Raw genomic sequence first — 9337 nt, 5'->3', positions numbered from 1 at the left:
TAATTGCACGTCATTGACATATCAGTTATTTCAGCCTTATTGTGACACCGAAATCTTTTTGCAAGTAATTGTTCATAATTACCATTGACATATAACCATGATGAACACCCTTGCTAGCTTCGTAATTTTGGAACTATTAAATTACTCGCCCGCCTTGTCAGGTGACTACACGTGATGTATCTCCACATGTCAATCATCACCGAAATCGGGATTTGGAATATGTTAATGAGCTAAATCGATGATATGTCGATTTAAATAGGTATATGTCAATTTGAGACGCTAGAAACTGGTATAAGTCCACGGAAATTGACTTCTACCGATTTAATTCGACATATCATCGATTTAAACTGGTAGATGTCGATTTAAATGGACATATCATCGATTTATTTTACATATCATCGATTTAAATCGATGATAAGTAAAATAAATCGATGATATGTAGAATAAATCGATGATATGTCGATTTAAATCGACATATACCAGTTTCATTCTACATATCATCGATTTAAATCGACATATACCAGTTTACTTCGACATATCATCGATTTATTTTACTTATCATCGATTTAAATCGATGATAAGTAAAATAAATCGATGATATGTAGAATGAAACTGGTATATGTCGATTTAAATCGATGATATGTAGAATGAAACTGATATATGTCGATTTAAATCGATGATATGTAGAATGAAACCGGTATAAGTCGAAGGAAACTGGTATATGTCGAAGGAAACTGGTATATGTCGATTTAAATCGGTATAAGTCGATCTCCCATGATTTGAGACTGATGGCCCGCCATAACGGCGCAGTTACATCTGCGTGCCATATACATCCTCACTAGTCATAGTGTGGTAGTGATAGTGGTATCCATAGCAATACTTGTCATAAGTCGGTTCACCCATGAGAATTGACCTTAGACCAATTTACATTGTTTCATAACGTCAGATTTTTTTATGTGGGGCAGCTGACATTGCAATAACGATCAAACCGAACGTGAGCGGAAGTAGTTCACTCTTCGAGAGATTTCCAACCAGTCGGTAGTTGATTGGCACAGGTATAGCCTCATCTATCACAGTTTTCATTCCGTGAGAGGTGATAGCGTCGTCCGCACAGCTCAGCAGTCGGTCCAAGTAGATGTCACAAAGCTCAGTTGGATCAGATCAAAGGTTGTTCTCTACTGCTAAATACGATCGGTGTGGAGTACCCTGTAAAGCGTCTTCAGGAATCAAAGGTAAGATGTTTATTATATTTCATTCAATTTCTCGTCTAGACTGGGCTTTATTTATAACTTCTAAACTCGTCTGAATATAGTCTGAATATAAATTCCTCAACCTTGCCGCGTGCATGGTAACGAGTGAATAAACTTGATAACCATTTGATATTGAATAGAAGTTTTTCTTATGCACACTGGTCTCAGATTTGAGGCTACACGGTTGACATGATAATGTTCCTAAATTGTAACATATTATACATTGGTAAAAAGTTATTAAACTAAGGTTTGTCTCTCCATTTATAAGATGGTAATTGTCTCATTGTCATTTTGTTGGCAACACTAATCTTGGGTATAGTTTTTCATCCACACTGCGCACAACTCTTCGGTACTTTACATTAGACTGTCCAATTCTAGCTTCAGTTCAATCAGACGCCAATATTGTGGACAGTGGCGGAGCGTCCATACTGTCAGGGGGCGATGCCCCCCCCCCCCTGACGGACTCAAATGGACTGCTGGCGCCCTTTGCAGCTTTTTACCACTCTTTAACTTATTCGCGATTATTGACTTTTTTATTGCGCTCTCATCTACCTATTGACATTTGTCACATTTTGTTGGTGTATTTTCTGACAAATGATGCTCTAACGCACGGCGATCTTTAATTTATCGGCACTTAATTTCGTTCTACGAAACTATTCCAAGAACTGTACGGGGTTTTCGATCTAGTTTTTCGAAAACATGAGCACTCACAAAGATACCATAGGCCATTGTGATGATGCGCATGTACTTTCAACACCCATATAAACTTCCGAGTTGTCACAAATGGCGATGACACCTATTTATTCTTCGTTTATCTGCAACTTAGCAAGGCCCGGAAAGGGTCATTTCCGGCGATCTAGGGAGTATTTTTACTCAAAAAATTTCTGTACGCTCCGCGCCAACCTGTGGTGGCGCTCCGCTTAGATAGTGTCGAAAGCGCCCCTACAGGCCATTCTCGCCCCTCTGCCCAATACCCTTAGCTCCGCCACTGATTGTGGACAGTTGTGTCTCACTGCTCCCTTTTATAGTTTTTCTGTGTAACCAGGTTTTCTTTTTGATCACCACGGCGTGTAAGTAGGAAATACGGTAATCATCTTTCCCACAATAGTTTGTATTCAAACGGTTACAGGTGCGTGAAATGGCAACATTGGAGCACGGAGGTATTACTTCCACAATGGTAAAATAATCTGTGCGCCATGTGATGCCCTTCTGCGAAAGGAAATCTTTCCCGACAATGTTGGTAATTAATGGATTAATCGGTTTAGTTTATCTTTTGCACCGCTTTTTCGGTAGTAGGCTCACTTCGGTATCATACCGATACTCCAGCTTCTGTGAAGCTCGGATCGGCCGCTGGTCGCACGGTACTGCAGAAACTTGTGAAATTATTTCAAAACGGTCTTATGACTTTTAAAGCATATATCAGTACCTACAACATTGTCGTAACTAAGTGATTTTCTTGCATGTAAAAATTGGGACTGACGGGTTGCTATGGTTGTCTGTCATTTTAAAGCGCACGAAAACGATTACTGGGGATTTCAAGAGCTGATTGCAGGGTGGGATATTGTCAATTGTTACTGTCAACCGTTCTTGTCACTTATTTCTCCATTCACTATTTGATGCGCAGCACTGGATATTGTTTCCCATCCCTCCCCTTGGTCGGGGGGGGGGGGGGGGGTTGGGACGTTTCGGCACGAAATTGGCTGCGCTATACTCCTTAAGAGTTTAAGTATTGCACATAGCTGGAACACCCCGGGATACGATAACCTTTGATGTTGGTATAGGGGTCGGGATGGAGGAGTGAGGTTGAATTTTGCTGATGGGCAATACTTTATTACCTGTTTTAAACATGATTAGAAAGTAGCGTACACTTTATGGGAGGACAGTTATGAAAGAAGAGTGATGACGTTGACTATTTTATTATGTCCCCCGGCGATAAAATCGGGACGCACCAAATCACACCCCTCCCTCCTTAGACCATTGTACCTCCGGTTAATTTGTCATAAACCGATAACATAATCGACAAACGGTATTCGGTTTCAAACGAAACCTTCGTTGAAGTTGACTTATCATAACCCCGTTATTCACGAATGCCAGACTTTGTGGGGTATGCCAGGCTTTGCTCATACAAAGTTCCACCCAGATTTTTTTCCTTTTTTCCCTCTTTATCATCATCATTGCCAAGGAAACAACTTACTTCCATAGTTTCATTTGTGGCGTTAAGTTACCCAAGGATCATCATAGCACATTCCATCGGTGTCACACGGTTCAACTTCAACTTAGATTTTCATCAAAATCAACTTAAGTTTTGACCTCATGAAATGTAAATAATCAACAAGTTTTTATCTTATTTTTGCGTTTTATTTATTGCCCACCGGCTGGGCTTCTATAGAGCTGTCTGTATGTCTGTTCCGTGTGAACCAAGACTTGTACAACTCATGACTTTCTCTTAAAACAAGTGTCTTTCTCTTTCTACAATGGCAATGAAACTCAGACTGTCAGACAAAGCAATAGATCATCCTTCATAATGTGTCGTGGAATTGGGAGTCAGTGAGCGATGATATATCCTCAGCAGTATCCTTATCAACGCCGAAAACGGAGTCCTACATGGTGGTTGTTAATCTGTTATTTCCGTACGGGTTTTGTTTCAAACCTTTACAGAAATCTTTCAATACACATTAAGCTTTTACTTCACTCCTTTAAAAAAAATCGACATATTTCAATTCTTGAGAAATTAGAGTGAAATGATAAGAAACATGACCACCTCCCTACCCTGATAAAAACAATCTGTTTGAATCTTTGTTAATTTCTATGCACTTTACATCGAAGATATTTCTTCGCATATAGTTTTAAAATGCAGCAACGTTGTGGTAAGTTGTTCCACATTGCAGACATTATCCAAATTTCCCATGACACCCCAAAACACCACCCACCCACGCCAGGAATTCCATTTTGCTAAAGATAATTTAGATCTTCTGGACGAAACTCGCGCTAGACAGGACACTTCTTCTCGTTTGATTAGTAACCTGTGACCAGCTCCCCTACTGTGGCTGGGCCTATATAGATATCGCATCAAACAATTGATAAGTTCCAAACATAAGTTATATATATGATTCATCCGACCATATCGCGGTTGGAGGTATCCGCAACAGACTGGCAGACAAAAGTTTTTACCACAAATTTTGACCGTTAGAATTTGCCAACGGGTTATCGTCTGGAATAAGCGTTCGTGAGAAAGAGTATATATATATATTTCAGTAATTGTACTAAAAATGACCAATTAATACGCTCCGATCCTTGCACGGCTTCCTGAACAATAGATAGAAAGATCGTAACCGCCCCTCCTACCCTTTCCCCACCCCTAAAATGGGTTGCCCCAAATGTTTGGTTATGGTGTATGTGCTGATGTTTGGTGTTAACTAACTTGCCATACTTTCTGGTCACGTGGGAGTTTAATCACCAATCAAGAGGGAGTATATTGGGTTAATTTTTTTCTTTAAACAAAGTTATGATTTGCGAATAAAGCCTATGGAATTCACAATTTATAAAGGGTAAAGGTTTGGAATCAGGGCATGCATGGAAACTATTAACCGTTTAGAATTTATGATCACAAGTTAATCGAAAGACTGTGTGGTTTACTGCAGGGTTACATCAGGTCTTTATTATCCCACGGAGAAATAGTTGAAGGCAGTTTTGCCAAGTTTTTGTTTGTTTTCAGTTGTTTATTTTTCTCAAGTGTGTTTTTTTATTCCTTGCCGAAGGCAGAAGGAATCTATGCGATGATGATGGCGTGTGTGATGTGTATGTTTGTGTGCATGTGACACTTCCTTTTAAATACGGTAACTCAAGAAGTTTAAGCCGGATTAACTTCAAACTTGGTAAGTGGATCCGATCCGTCACAAGAACCCTGTTCTTTTCTGTGAAGTTCAGTGGTCGTTTGGGGTTAAAAAGGTATGCACATCCAGCTCGGTGAATACAAGAAACCTATTGAAATTGGTAGAGGTCAAAGGTCACATGAGGTCAACAGGAGTCAAAGTCTGAAAATGTGTTTAACATGATAACTCCAACCTGTGAATTCTCCAATGTTATTACTTTCTTTTTGTGAACATAGTTTGGTCTCTCTCATTCAGTTCTGTTCAGTTTTGTGAATGGGCTCTATTGGTATTCAACAGAATGAAATCAGTTTCAGAGAGTTCATATTCTTGTTTTAAACTGCACTTAAAAGTTCTTCTCAGTTTTCACCCTCTTAGCTTCAAGGGGTCAACAGATTATCTCTAATGGTGCAAAAATTGGCTCAAGGAGTCAGCAGGTTATCTCAAATGGTCTCAAAATTGGTCTCAAAAAGTTTCCCTGTGATTCATACTAGATTACGTTTGCTTTGGCAGTAGGTTGTGAAAATATTTCACAGTGTATAAACAATGTGATGGAACTCTCATTCATTAATAACAATTATTAAAGGGATTTGCTTACTCAAAATTGGTAAAAGGAAAATGTCCATTTATTCATACAGCGCATTTACGTGTCTATATTGCACATTGGAAGACGGTTCTTTCTGGATATGGAAACATCTTGGAATAGCAATTCTCTACTGTAAAATCCTTACCAGTAAATGACATGATTGATGCCCGCAAACGAGTGCTACATATAAGAGTTGGAAATCTTTTACCTATTCTGGTTCTCACTTATTTCTTGAACAAATTTAACTCATTTGCTCTACATTAGTCATATAGTTATTTTGAATTTTGAAGACACTGAATGGCAAGCAATCACAGAGCCAAGTGGCAGGCTTTCTGGTTCTCACTTAACTGTCTTTGATATGTTACTTTTTTTTACTCTGTATGTCTAATTGGGTTATCCTTGCATGCACCTGATATAGATATATGATATATACGTTTGAATTTGACAAAATATTGCGTGTCATTTTTAGACGACCCGGCTGACCGGCGAAAAACAAACTTATGTGTGGCATGTCTGATAAGTTTACAATGAGACGGCATGTGGCCTGTCGAACACTTCTTAAATATTGTAACGAGTCAATTATATCGAATCACAGATCCACTCGTAAACTTAAAGGGGCAGTACTGTTTCCTAAAAGGTAGTTGCTTGAACGATGTATTTTAATCCCAGAATCTAAAAAGGCATATTTACAAGTGAAATGCCTCTTCTTAGACAGCGCTGAAAGTTTTGTTCGTGTTAAGATTTAATTTATTTGTTGGCAATGTTGCTATAGTGACTCTAGAGAGAATAATAGCTCCCCGGTGACACCTAGTAAAATAGGTGAACGTTTGTTCAATATCATTATCAGATCACATCATTACAATACATTACAATACACCCTTAGTTGGCTAAATGCTGATAAGCGCTATAGTTCTCATATCATTAAATAAATGTCGCTCGATTTTCGTTTTGTAGTTCCTATATCTGCAAAAGAGCCGGCTAGCCCCACCCCTCCTCCTCCCCAACGATTTACGTTCAATGAAAGTGTTGTTCTTTTGGGTATATGTTGTGTGCATGAGCACGCAGTACAGGTTTGGAAATGTTATAAACAAGATTCATGTGGAATTAATCAAGGAAACATTCTGCGTCCTATTTAAAGGGTAATACCTCAAACATTAAAATGTTCTAGACATTCAACCTGGACTAATAGCAGTGGTTGGTATTGGTCTTCAACATTACAAACCTAATTTGATTGAAACCATTGGTATTCTTAATATTCAGGAAGTGCCGTGTGCAAACTTTTTTCGTCTCTCGTTTGAAATCACTCCTCGTCCGATGTTACTAGTAATAACGGAACAATTACTTTATTTTCCATCGATGTAAATCTTAAGTGTCAAGCTGGCGACGATCAGACAGAAAAATCTATAAAACGGCTGTTTAAGTACTTCTACAGACTTAAAGCAGTATTGATCAGTTATTTGTAATGTTAACTTACGAGAATATTATACAGAGTACATTGTTGAGTTTGCTTGTTCCCAAAAGATGGTAACTAAATAACGAAAAGTCATTCACAATTCGAAAACAAAATACCACTTAAATTTATATAATTCCACGTCCCTACTTCCCAAATTCTTTAATTTAGGCTAATCGAAGGTATAAAATCACCCAACATATACTCCCTGGTATAATTGATGAGTATACTGCACACTGAATGATTTGATGAAAATTGATTTGACTGAACATTAGTAGACAAGCTACAAGTTTACTAAAAGATCCATCGGAAACATTGTTTAGCGATGTTTTTAGCGTTTTCGTTTTTTTTTTTTTTCGTTTTCCGTTAAATGCTTGGCGACCTATTTTAGGTTCACGACCCACAAGCGCGACTCTGTTCTCTCTTAACGTGACAACAGTATGTGACAACAGCTGTTCGTAGATGTAGAATTACGACCTTCCTTACCGGTTTCGAACCTCTGGACATACAATCAGCGTCCATAGCCTAGTGGTTAGGGTGTCCGCATGCAAAGCGGGCTCGAATCCGGGTGGAGGTGGAAGTTTTGTCACTGATATGGATTTTCCAACTCACTACAATGTCACTTATTTATATAATCATTGCCTTTGTCGTTTATTGCCATTTCATTTAACAGAGTTTGTTCAAAGTATCTCTTTCGAGATCCGGCTTTAGGAATCACAAATGATTTCAAGTTGGTTAGCATCAGGTTTGATCTCTAGAGTAAGGCAAATATGTCACCAATACAGAACTAGTATTGTTCGATACAGGTGGCAGGTGCCTACAGTGGAATTACGACCCTCCTTACCTGTTTCGAACCTCTGGACATACAATCAGCGTCCATAGCCTATAGTGGTTAGGGTGTCCGCATGTAAAGCGGAGGTTGGAAGTTTTGTCACTGATATGGATTTTCCAACTCACTACAATTTCAATTATTTATATAATCATTGCCTTTGTCGTTTATTGCCATTTCATTTAACAGAGTTTGTTCAAAGTATCTCTTTCGAGATCCGGCTTTCAAGGAATCACAAATGATTTCAAGTTGGTTAGCATCAGGTTTGATCTCTAGAGTAAGGCAAATATGTCACCAATACAGAACTAGTATTGTTCGATACAGGTGGCAGGTGCCTACAGTGGAATTACGACCTTCCTTACCGGTTTCGAACCTCTGGACATACAATCAGCGTCCATAGCGGTTAGGGTGTCCACATATGAAGCGGGAGGCCCGGGTTCGAATCCCGGTGGAGGCTGGAAGGTTTTTCACTGTTCTGGATTTTCCAACTACGAACGCAAGTTATATATTGTGTTTCATGACGTCTGATATGTGTCACGTGACAATACAGGCTGCTCTATTCTCCTGCTACTCGGGAGCAGTATGTATTGTTTGTTACATTACGAAAAATCGAAAAGAACCTATCACGGCACGGTAACCATTTAAAACGAGCTACAATTATAAAATGTTGAATAATTGCCAAGTATTAGAGGAAACAATCATATATATATAGATTCAAAAACCGGTAACTGAATGTCTCAACCAGGAATGCTATATTTGCTTTCTTGGTGTAATTTAACAAGGAAAGACAAGTGTGTTGCTTCATGAAACAGTACTAACAGATACCATACCATAAGAGTTTAACCCGACTAAGTGGACGAGTGGATGGGTGACGTTGCTATAGCAATCACGACAAAAACAAGAAACAAAGAACTTGACACCATGGGTCATTCAGGAAGACTTCATGTAAACAGCAACTCATATGTTCACTTATATCGTTTTGGATAATGTAACCTGGAAGTTCCTCTCAAGTACCTAGCCGATCCTATATTTATAAGGTAAACAAACATCCATGAGTTTGCTACTTGCCGAACCTGTTCGCACAGTAAACTTTAGTTGAACACGTTAAAGTGTCACTCTCATATTGTTGGACAGTATTGTGTTTATGAGGTGTATATTCTTAGTTTAGTTTAGTTTTAGTTTAAGGTCCCAGGGATCAGGAAGCCTTACAGTAGCTTATTTGATACCCTATCCGTGTTAGATTGTATATGAAAACCGGCTTATTTCAAGCCTTCTCTTTTCCATAAGTGTTCAGAGGATAACGAGGCAGGGGTGTGAATTCGCTCCCATTCCTGCTTTCGGGACCGCCATTTA

General features: G+C 38.9%; 1 protein-coding gene across 1 annotated transcript in view; it reads left to right on the top strand.

Moving 5' to 3' along the window:
- The first annotated feature begins 1030 nt into the window (after positions 1 to 1030).
- The window catches only part of LOC139968032 (lysyl oxidase homolog 4-like), a 30248-nt gene continuing 21941 nt past the window's right edge, over positions 1031 to 9337 (top strand). The window contains exon 1 of the mRNA XM_071972324.1: positions 1031 to 1232. The gene's annotated coding sequence lies outside the window, so the exon portion shown is untranslated. The remainder of the gene's footprint in view (positions 1233 to 9337) is intronic.

The sequence above is a fragment of the Apostichopus japonicus genome, chromosome 5 (assembly GCF_037975245.1).
Source record: "Apostichopus japonicus isolate 1M-3 chromosome 5, ASM3797524v1, whole genome shotgun sequence".
In the NCBI taxonomy this organism is placed as follows: Eukaryota; Metazoa; Echinodermata; class Holothuroidea; order Aspidochirotida; family Stichopodidae; genus Apostichopus; species Apostichopus japonicus.
The sequence above is the reverse complement of the archived record's forward strand: the minus strand, read 5'-3'. Positions and strand labels throughout refer to the sequence as shown.